We start from the raw sequence: 12,427 nt of genomic DNA on the forward strand, positions 1-12,427 counted from the left end.
TGTATACTGTAGTGTAATAAGTGCTGTTATCTGCTGTATACTGTGCTGGTATCTGCTGTATACTGTAGTGTTATCTGCTGTATACTGTGCTATTATCTGCTGTATACTGTGCTGGTATCTGCTGTATACTGTGCGGGTATCTGCTGTATACTGTGCTGGTATCTGCTGTATACTGTGCTGTTATCTGCTGTATACTGTGCTGGTATCTGCTATATACTGTGCTGGTATCTGCTGTATACTGTGCTTGTATCTGCTGTATACTGTGCTGTTATCTGTTGTATACTGTGCTGGTATCTGCTGTATACTATGCTGGTATCTGCTGTATACTGTGCTGTTATCTGCTGTATACTGTAGTGTAATAAGTGCTGGTATCTGCTGTAATAAGTGCTGGTATCTGCTGTATACTTTGCTGTTATCTGCTGTATACTGTGCTGTTATCTGCTGTATACTGTGCTGGTATCTGCTGTATACTGTGCTGGTATCTGCTGTATACTATACTGGTATCTGCTGTATACTGTAGTGTAATAAGTGCTGGTATCTGCTGTATACTGTAGTGTAATAACTGCTGGTATCTGCTGTATACTGTGCTATTATCTGCTGTATACTGTGCTATTATCTGCTGTATACTGTGCTATTATCTGCTGTATACTGTGCTGTTATCTGATGTATACTGTGCTGGTATATGCTGTATACTGTGCTGATATCTGCTTTATACTGTGCTGGTATCTGCTGTATTCTGTGCTGGTATCTTCTGTATACTGTGCTGGTATCTGCTGTATACTGTGCTGGTATCTGCAGTATACTGTGCTGGGATCTGCTGTATACTGTAGTGTTATCTGCTGTATACTGTGCTTGTATCTGCTGTATACTGTGCTTGTATCTGCTGTATACTGTGCTGGTATCTGCTGTATACTGTGCTGGTATCTGCTGTATACTGTGCTGTTATCTGCTGTATACTGTGCTTGTATCTGCTGTATACTGTGCTGGTATCTGCTGTATACTGTAGTGTTATATGCTGTATACTGTGCTGGTATCTGCTGTATACTGTGCTGGTACCTGCTGTATACTATGTTGGTATCTGCTGTATACTGTGCTGATATCTGCTGTATACTGTAGTGTAATAAGTGCTGGTATCTGCTGTATACTGTAGTGTAATCAGTGCTGGTATCTGCTGTATACTGTAGTGTAATAAGTGCTTGTATCTGCTGTATACTGTAGTGTAATAAGTGCTATTATCTGCTGTATACTGTAGTGTAATAAGTGCTATTATCTGCTGTATACTGTAGTGTAATAAGTGCTGTTATCTGCTGTATACTATAGTGTAATAAGTGCTGTTATCTACTGTATACTGTAGTGTAATAAGTGCTGTTATCTGCTGTATACTGTAGTGTAATAAGTGCTAGTATCTGCTGTATACTGTAGTGTAATCAGTGCTGGTATCTGCTGTATACTGTAGTGTAATCAGTGCTGGTATCTGCTGTATACTGTAGTGTAGTAAGTGCTGGTATCTGCTGTATACTGTAGTGTAATAAGTGCTGGTATCTGCTGTATACTGTAGTGTAATAAGTGCTGGTATCTGCTGTATACTGTAGTGTAATAAGTGCTGGTATCTGCTGTATACTGTAATGTAATAAGTGCTGGTATCTGCTGTATACTGTAGTGTAATAAGTGCTGGTATCTGCTGTATACTGTAGTGTAAGAAGTGCTATTATCTGCTGTATACTGTAGTGCAATAAGTGCTGTTATCTGCTGTATACTGTGCTGGTATCTGCTGTATTCTGTAGTGTTATCTGCTGTATACTGTGCTGGTATCTGCTGTATACTGTGCGGGTATCTGCTGTATACTGTGCTGTTATCTGCTGTATACTGTGCTGGTATCTGCTGTATCTTTGCTGTTATCTGCTGTATACTGTGCTGGTATCTGCTGTATACTGTGCTGGTATCTGCTGTATACTGTGCTTGTATCTGCTGTATACTGTGCTGGTATCTGTTGTATACTGTGCTGGTATCTGCTGTATACTATGCTGGTATCTGCTGTATACTGTGCTGTTATCTGCTGTATACTGTAGTGTAATAAGTGTTGGTATCTGCTGTATACTGTGCTGTTATCTGCTGTATACTGTGCTGTTATCTGCTGTATACTGTGCTGGTATCTGCTGTATACTGTGCTGGTATCTGCTGTATACTGTGCTGTTATCTACTGTATACTGTGCTGGTATCTGCTGTATACTGTGCTGTTATCTGCTGTATACTATACTGGTATCTGCTGTATACTGTAGTGTAATAAGTGCTGGTATCTGCTGTATACTGTAGTGTAATAACTGCTGGTATCTGCTGTATACTGTGCTATTATCTGCTTTATACTGTGCTATTATCTGCTGTATACTGTGCTGTTATCTGATGTATACTGTGCTGGTATCTGCTGTATAGTGTGCTGATATCTGCTGTATACTGTGCTGGTATCTGCTGTATACTGTGCTGGTATCTGCTGTATACTGTGCTGGTTTCTGCTGTATACTGTGCTGGTATCTGCTGTATACTGTGCTGGTATCTGCTGTATACTGTGCTGGTATCTGCAGTATACTGTGCTGGGATCTGCTGTATACTGTAGTGTTATCTGCTGTATACTGTGCTTGTATCTGCTGTATACTGTGCTGGTATCTGCTGTATACTGTGCTGGTATCTGCTGTATACTGTAGTGTTACCTGCTGTATACTGTGCTATTATCTGCTGTATACTGTGCTGTTATCTGCTGTATACTGTGCTTGTATCTGCTGTATAGTGTGCTGGTATCTGCTGTATACTGTAGTGTTATATGCTGTATACTGTGCTGGTATCTGCTGTATACTGTGCTGGTACCTGCTGTATACTATGTTGGTACCTGCTGTATACTGTGCTGATATCTGCTGTATACTGTAGTGTAATAAGTGCTGGTATCTGCTGTATACTGTAGTGTAATCAGTGCTGTTATCTGCTGTATACTGTAGTGTAATCAGTGCTGGTACCTGTTGTATACTGTAGTGTAATAAGTGCTGGTACCTGCTGTATACTGTAGTGTAATAAGTGCTGGTATCTGCTGTATACTGTAGTGTAATAAGTGCTGGTATCTGCTGTATACTGTAGTGTAATAAGTGCTGTTATCTGCTGTATACTGTAGTGTAATAAATGCTGGTATCTGCTGTATACTGTAGTGTAATAAGTGCTGGTATCTTCTGTATACTGTAGTGTAATAAGTGCTGGTATCTGCTGTATACTGTAGTGTAATCAGTGCTGGTACCTGCTGTATACTGTAGTGTAATAAGTGCTGGTATCTGCTGTATACTGTAGTGTAATAAGTGCTGGTATCTGCTGTATACTGTAGTGTAATAAGTGCTGGTATCTGCTCTATACTGTAGTGTAATAAGTGCTAGTATCTGCTGTATACTGTAGTGTAATCAGTGCTGGTATCTGCTGTATACTGTAGAGTAATAAATGCTGGTATCTGCTGTATACTGTAGTGTAAAAAGTGCTGGTATCTGCTGTATACTGTAGTGTAATTAGTGCTGGTATCTGCTGTATACTGTAGTGTAATAAGTGCTAGTATCTTCTGTATACTGTAGTGTAATCAGTGCTGGTATCTGCTGTATACTGTAGTGTAATAAGTGCCGTTATCTGCTGTATACTGTGCTGGTATCTGCTGTATACTGTGCTGGTATCTGCTGTATACTGTAGTGTAATAAATGCTGGTATCTGCTGTATACTGTAGTGTAATAAGTGCTGGTATCTGCTGTATACTGTAGTGTAATAAGTGCTGGTATCTGCTGTATACTGTAGTGTAATCAGTGCTGGTATCTGCTGTATACTGTAGTGTAATAAGTGCTGTTATCTGCTGTATACTGTAGTGTAATAAGTGCTGGTATCTGCTGTATACTGTAGTGTAATAAGTGCTGGTATCTTCTGTATACTGTAGTGTAATAAATGCTGGTATCTGCTGTATACTGTAGTGTAATCAGTGCTGGTATCTGCTGTATACTGTAGTGTAATAAGTGCTGGTATCTGCTGTATACTGTAATGTAATAAGGGCTGGTATCTGCTGTATACTGTAGTGTAATAAGTGCTGGTATCTGCTGTATACTGTAGTGTAATAAGTGCTAGTATCTTCTGTATACTGTAGTGTAATCATTGCTGGTACCTGCTGTATACTGTAGTGTAATAAGTGCTGGTATCTGCTGTATACTGTAGTGTAATAAGTGCTGTTATCTGCTGTATACTGTAGTGTAATAAGTGCTGGTATCTGCTGTATACTGTAGTGTAATCAGTGCTGGTATCTGCTGTATACTGTAGTGTAATAAGTGCTATTATCTGCTGTATACTGTAGTGTAATAAGTGCTGTTATCTGCTGTATACTGTGCTGGTATTTGCTGTATACTGTAGTGTAATAAATGCTGGTATCTGCTGTATACTGTAGTGTAATAACTGCTGGTATCTGCTGTATACTGTAGTGTAATAAGTGCTGGTATCTGCTGTATACTGTAGTGTAATAAGTGCTAGTATCTGCTGTGTACTGTAGTGTAAAAAGTGCTGGTATCTGCTGTATACTGTAGTGTAATTAGTGCTGGTATCTGCTGTATACTGTAGTGTAATAAGTGCTAGTATCTTCTGTATACTGTAGTGTAATAAGTGCTGGTACCTGCTGTATACTGTAGTGTAATCAGTGCTGGTATCTGCTGTATACTGTAGTGTAATAAATGCTGGTATCTGCTGTATACTGTAGTGTAATAAGTGCTGGTATCTGCTGTATACTGTAGTGTAATCAGTGCTGGTATCTGCTGTATACTGTAGTGTAATAAGTGCTGGTATCTGCTGTATACTGTAGTGTAATAAGTGCTATTATCTGCTGTATACTGTTGTGTAATAAGTGCTAGTATCTGCTGTATACTGTAGTGTAATAAGTGCTTGTATCTGCTGTATACTGTAGTGTAATAAGTGCTGGTATCTGCTGTATACTGTAGTGTAAGAAGTGCTGGTATCTGCTGTATACTGTAGTGTAATCAGTGCTGGTATCTGCTGTATACTGTAGTGTAATAAGTGCTGGTATCTGCTGTATACTGTAGTGTAATAAGTGCTATTATCTGCTGTATACTGTAGTGTAATAAGTGTGTGTATCTGCTGTATACTCTAGTGTAATCTGTGCTGGTATCTGCTGTATACTGTAGTGTAATAAGTGCTGGTATCTGCTGTGTACTGTAGTGTAATAAGTGCTGGTATCTGCTGTATACTGTAGTGTAATAAGTGCTGGTATCTGCTGTATACTGTAGTGTAATCAGTGCTGGTATCTGCTGTATACTGTAGTGTATTAAGTGCTGGTATCTGCTGTATACTGTAGTGTAATCAGTGCTGGTATCTGCTGTATACTGTAGTGTAATCAGTGCTGGTATCTGCTGTATACTGTAGTGTAATAAGTGCTATTATCTGCTGTATACTGTAGTGTAATAACTGCTGGTATCTGCTGTATACTGTAGTGTAATAAGTGCTAGTATCTGCTGTATACTGTAGTGTAATAAGTGCTGGTATCTGCTGTATACTGTAGTGTAATAAGTGCTATTATCTGCTGTATACTGTAGTGTAATAACTGCTGGTATCTGCTGTATACTGTAGTGTAATAAGTGCTAGTATCTGCTGTATACTGTAGTGTAAGAAGTGCTGGTATCTGCTGTATACTGTAGTGTAATAAGTGCTGGTATCTGCTGTATACTGTAGTGTAATCAGTGCTGGTATCTGCTGTATACTTTAGTGTAATAAGTGCTGGTATCTGCTGTATACTGTAGTGTAATAAGTGCTGGTATCTGCTGTATACTGTAGTGTAATAAGTGCTATTATCTGCTGTATACTGTAGTGTAATAAGTGCTAGTATCTGCTGTATACTGTAGTGTAATAAGTGCTATTATCTGCTGTATACTGTAGTGTAATAAGTGCTGGTATCTGCTGTATACTGTAGTGTAATCAGTGCTGGTATCTGCTGTATACTGTAGTGTAATAAGTGCTTGTATCTGCTGTATACTGTAGTGTAATAAGTGCTATTATCTGCTGTATACTGTAGTGTAATAAGTGCTATTATCTGCTGTATACTGTAGTGTAATAAGTGCTGGTATCTGCTGTATACTGTAGTGTAAGAAGTGCTATTATCTGCTGTATACTGTAGTGTAATAAGTGCTGTTATCTGCTGTATACTGTGCTGGTATCTGCTGTATACTGTAGTGTTATCTGCTGTATACTGTGCTATTATCTGCTGTATACTGTGCTGGTATCTGCTGTATACTGTGCGGGTATCTGCTGTATACTGTGCTGGTATCTGCTGTATACTGTAGTGTAATAAGTGCTATTATCTGCTGTATACTGTAGTGTAATAAGTGCTAGTATCTGCTGTATACTGTAGTGTAATAAGTGCTATTATCTGCTGTATACTGTAGTGTAATAAGTGCTATTATCTGCTGTATACTGTAGTGTAATAACTGCTGGTATCTGCTGTATACTGTAGTGTAATAAGTGCTAGTATCTGCTGTATACTGTAGTGTAATAAGTGCTGGTATCTGCTGTATACTGTAGTGTAATAAGTGCTATTATCTGCTGTATACTGTAGTGTAATAACTGCTGGTATCTGCTGTATACTGTAGTGTAATAAGTGCTATTATCTGCTGTATACTGTAGTGTAATAAGTGCTGGTATCTGCTGTATACTGTAGTGTAATCAGTGCTGGTATCTGCTGTATACTTTAGTGTAATAAGTGCTGGTATCTGCTGTATACTGTAGTGTAATAAGTGCTGGTATCTGCTGTATACTGTAGTGTAATAAGTGCTATTATCTGCTGTATACTGTAGTGTAATAAGTGCTAGTATCTGCTGTATACTGTAGTGTAATAAGTGCTATTATCTGCTGTATACTGTAGTGTAATAAGTGCTGGTATCTGCTGTATACTGTAGTGTAATCAGTGCTGGTATCTGCTGTATACTGTAGTGTAATAAGTGCTTGTATCTGCTGTATACTGTAGTGTAATAAGTGCTATTATCTGCTGTATACTGTAGTGTAATAAGTGCTAGTATCTGCTGTATACTGTAGTGTAATAAGTGCTATTATCTGCTGTATACTGTAGTGTAATAAGTGCTGGTATCTGCTGTATACTGTAGTGTAAGAAGTGCTATTATCTGCTGTATACTGTAGTGTAATAAGTGCTGTTATCTGCTGTATACTGTGCTGGTATCTGCTGTATACTGTAGTGTTATCTGCTGTATACTGTGCTATTATCTGCTGTATACTGTGCTGGTATCTGCTGTATACTGTGCGGGTATCTGCTGTATACTGTGCTGGTATCTGCTGTATACTGTGCTGTTATCTGCTGTATACTGTGCTGGTATCTGCTATATACTGTGCTGGTATCTGCTGTATACTGTGCTTGTATCTGCTGTATACTGTGCTGTTATCTGTTGTATACTGTGCTGGTATCTGCTGTATACTATGCTGGTATCTGCTGTATACTGTGCTGTTATCTGCTGTATACTGTAGTGTAATAAGTGCTGGTATCTGCTGTAATAAGTGCTGGTATCTGCTGTATACTTTGCTGTTATCTGCTGTATACTGTGCTGTTATCTGCTGTATACTGTGCTGGTATCTGCTGTATACTGTGCTGGTATCTGCTGTATACTATACTGGTATCTGCTGTATACTGTAGTGTAATAAGTGCTGGTATCTGCTGTATACTGTAGTGTAATAACTGCTGGTATCTGCTGTATACTGTGCTATTATCTGCTGTATACTGTGCTATTATCTGCTGTATACTGTGCTATTATCTGCTGTATACTGTGCTGTTATCTGATGTATACTGTGCTGGTATATGCTGTATACTGTGCTGATATCTGCTTTATACTGTGCTGGTATCTGCTGTATTCTGTGCTGGTATCTGCTGTATACTGTGCTGGTATCTTCTGTATACTGTGCTGGTATCTGCTGTATACTGTGCTGGTATCTGCAGTATACTGTGCTGGGATCTGCTGTATACTGTAGTGTTATCTGCTGTATACTGTGCTTGTATCTGCTGTATGCTGTGCTTGTATCTGCTGTATACTGTGCTGGTATCTGCTGTATACTGTGCTGGTATCTGCTGTATACTGTGCTGTTATCTGCTGTATACTGTGCTTGTATCTGCTGTATACTGTGCTGGTATCTGCTGTATACTGTAGTGTTATATGCTGTATACTGTGCTGGTATCTGCTGTATACTGTGCTGGTACCTGCTGTATACTATGTTGGTATCTGCTGTATACTGTGCTGATATCTGCTGTATACTGTAGTGTAATAAGTGCTGGTATCTGCTGTATACTGTAGTGTAATCAGTGCTGGTATCTGCTGTATACTGTAGTGTAATAAGTGCTTGTATCTGCTGTATACTGTAGTGTAATAAGTGCTATTATCTGCTGTATACTGTAGTGTAATAAGTGCTATTATCTGCTGTATACTGTAGTGTAATAAGTGCTGTTATCTGCTGTATACTATAGTGTAATAAGTGCTGTTATCTACTGTATACTGTAGTGTAATAAGTGCTGTTATCTGCTGTATACTGTAGTGTAATAAGTGCTAGTATCTGCTATATACTGTAGTGTAATCAGTGCTGGTATCTGCTGTATACTGTAGTGTAATCAGTGCTGGTATCTGCTGTATACTGTAGTGTAGTAAGTGCTGGTATCTGCTGTATACTGTAGTGTAATAAGTGCTGGTATCTGCTGTATACTGTAGTGTAATAAGTGCTGGTATCTGCTGTATACTGTAGTGTAATAAGTGCTGGTATCTGCTGTATACTGTAGTGTAATAAGTGCTGGTATCTGCTGTATACTGTAGTGTAATAAGTCCTGGTATCTGCTGTATACTGTAGTGTAAGAAGTGCTATTATCTGCTGTATACTGTAGTGCAATAAGTGCTGTTATCTGCTGTATACTGTGCTGGTATCTGCTGTATACTGTAGTGTTATCTGCTGTATACTGTGCTGGTATCTGCTGTATACTGTGCGGGTATCTGCTGTATACTGTGCTGGTATCTGCTGTATACTGTGCTGTTATCTGCTGTATACTGTGCTGGTATCTGCTGTATCTTTGCTGTTATCTGCTGTATACTGTGCTGGTATCTGCTGTATACTGTGCTGGTATCTGCTGTATACTGTGCTTGTATCTGCTGTATACTGTGCTGGTATCTGTTGTATACTGTGCTGGTATCTGCTGTATACTATGCTGGTATCTGCTGTATACTGTGCTGTTATCTGCTGTATACTGTAGTGTAATAAGTGCTGGTATCTGCTGTATACTGTTCTGTTATCTGCTGTATACTGTGCTGGTATCTGCTGTATACTGTGCTGGTATCTGCTGTATACTGTGCTGTTATCTACTGTATACTGTGCTGGTATCTGCTGTATACTGTGCTGTTATCTGCTGTATACTATACTGGTATCTGCTGTATACTGTAGTGTAATAAGTGCTGGTATCTGCTGTATACTGTAGTGTAATAACTGCTGGTATCTGCTGTATACTGTGCTATTATCTGCTTTATACTGTGCTATTATCTGCTGTATACTGTGCTGTTATCTGATGTATACTGTGCTGGTATCTGCTGTATAGTGTGCTGATATCTGCTGTATACTGTGCTGGTATCTGCTGTATACTGTGCTGGTATCTGCTGTATACTGTGCTGGTTTCTGCTGTATACTGTGCTGGTATCTGCTGTATACTGTGCTGGTATCTGCTGTATACTGTGCTGGTATCTGCTGTATACTGTGCTGGTATCTGCAGTATACTGTGCTGGGATCTGCTGTATACTGTAGTGTTATCTGCTGTATACTGTGCTTGTATCTGCTGTATACTGTGCTGGTATCTGCTGTATACTGTGCTGGTATCTGCTGTATACTGTAGTGTTACCTGCTGTATACTGTGCTATTATCTGCTGTATACTGTGCTGTTATCTGCTGTATACTGTGCTTGTATCTGCTGTATAATGTGCTGGTATCTGCTGTATACTGTAGTGTTATATGCTGTATACTGTGCTGGTATCTGCTGTATACTGTGCTGGTACCTGCTGTATACTATGTTGGTATCTGCTGTATACTGTGCTGATATCTGCTGTATACTGTAGTGTAATAAGTGCTGGTATCTGCTGTATACTGTAGTGTAATCAGTGCTGGTATCTGCTGTATACTGTAGTGTAATAAGTGCTTGTATCTGCTGTATACTGTAGTGTAATAAGTGCTAGTATCTGCTGTATACTGTAGTGTAATAAGTGCTATTATCTGCTGTATACTGTAGTGTAATAAGTGCTGTTATCTACTGTGTACTGTAGTGTAATAAGTGCTGTTATCTGCTGTATACTGTAGTGTAATAAGTGCTGTTATCTACTGTATACTGTAGTGTAATAAGTGCTGTTATCTGCTGTATACTGTAGTGTAATAAGTGCTAGTATCTGCTGTATACTGTAGTGTAATCAGTGCTGGTAATCTGCTGTATACTGTAGTGTAATAAGTGCTGGTATCTGCTGTATACTGTAGTGTAATAAGTGCTATTATCTGCTGTATACTGTAGTGTAATAAGTGCTAGTATCTGCTGTATACTGTAGTGTAATAAGTGCTAGTATCTGCTGTATACTGTAGTGTAATAAGTGCTATTATCTGCTGTATACTGTAGTGTAATAAATGCTGGTATCTGCTGTATACTGTGCTGTTATCTGCTGTATACTGTGCTGTTATCTGCTGTATACTGTGCTGGTATCTGCTGTATACTGTGCTGTTATCTGTTGTATACTGTGCTGGTATCTGCTGTATACTGTGCTATTATCTGCTGTATACTGTGCTGGTATCTGCTGTATACTGTGCTGTTATCTGCTGTATACTGTGCTGTTATCTGCTGTGTACTGTGCTGGTATCTGCTGTATACTGTGCTGTTATCTGTTGTATACTGTGCTGGTATCTGCTGTATACTGTGCTGGTATCTGCTGTATACTGTGCTTGTATCTTCTGTATACTGTGCTGGTATCTGTTGTATACTGTGCTGGTATCTGCTGTATACTATGCTGGTATCTGCTGTATACTGTGCTGTTATCTGCTGTATACTGTAGTGTAATAAGTGCTGGTATCTGCTGTATACTGTAGTGTAATAACTGCTGGTATCTGCTGTATACTGTGCTATTATCTGCTGTATACTGTGTTATTATCTGATGTATACTGTGCTGGTATCTGCTGTATACTGTGCTGGTATCTGCTGTATACTGTGCTGGTATCTGCAGTATACTGTGCTGGGATCTGCTGTATACTGTAGTGTTATCTGCTGTATACTGTGCTTGTATCTGCTGTATACTGTGCTTGTATCTGCTGTATACTGTGCTGGTATCTGCTGTATACTGTGCTGGTATCTGCTGTATACTGTAGTGTTACCTGCTGTATACTGTGCTATTATCTGCTGTATACTGTGCTGTTATCTGCTGTATACTGTTCTTGTATCTGCTGTATACTGTGCTGGTATCTGCTGTATACTGTAGTGTTATATGCTGTATACTGTGCTGGTATCTGCTGTATACTGTGCTGGTACCTGCTGTATACTGTGCTGGTACCTGCTGTATACTATGTTGGTACCTGCTGTATACTATGTTGGTATCTGCTTTATACTATGTTGGTATCTGCTGTATACTGTAGTGTTATATGCTGTATACTGTGCTGGTATCTGCTGTATACTGTAGTGTTATATGCTGTATACTGTGCTGGTATCTGCTGTATACTGTGCTGGTACCTGCTGTATACTATGTTGGTATCTGCTGTATACTGTGTTGGTATCTGCTGTATACTGTGCTGGTATCTGCTGTATACTGTGTTGGTATCTGCTGTATACTGTAGTGTTATATGCTGTATACTGTGCTGGTATCTGCTGTATACTGTGTTGGTATCTGCTGTATACTGTGCTGGTATCTGCTGTATACTGTGCTGGTACCTGCTGTATACTGTGTTGGTATCTGCTGTATACTGTGCTGGTATCTCCTGTATACTGTGTTGGTATCTGCTGTATACTGTGTTGGTATCTGCTGTATACTGTGCTGGTACCTGCTGTATACTGTGTTGGTATCTGCTGTATACTGTGCTGGTATCTCCTGTATACTGTGTTGGTATCTGCTGTATACTATGTTGGTATCTGCTGTATACTGTGCTGGTATCTGCTGTATACTGTGTTGGTATCTGCTGTATACTGTAGTGTTATATGCTGTATACTGTGCTGGTATCTGCTGTATACTGTGTTGGTATCTGCTGTATACTGTGCTGGTATCTGCTGTATATTGTGCTGGTACCTGCTGTATACTGTGTTGGTATCTGCTGTATACTGTGCTGGTATCTCCTGTATACTGTGTTGGTATCTGCTGTATACTGTGTTGGT

This window comes from Leptodactylus fuscus, chromosome 4 (genome assembly GCF_031893055.1).
Source record: "Leptodactylus fuscus isolate aLepFus1 chromosome 4, aLepFus1.hap2, whole genome shotgun sequence".
In the NCBI taxonomy this organism is placed as follows: Eukaryota; Metazoa; Chordata; class Amphibia; order Anura; family Leptodactylidae; genus Leptodactylus; species Leptodactylus fuscus.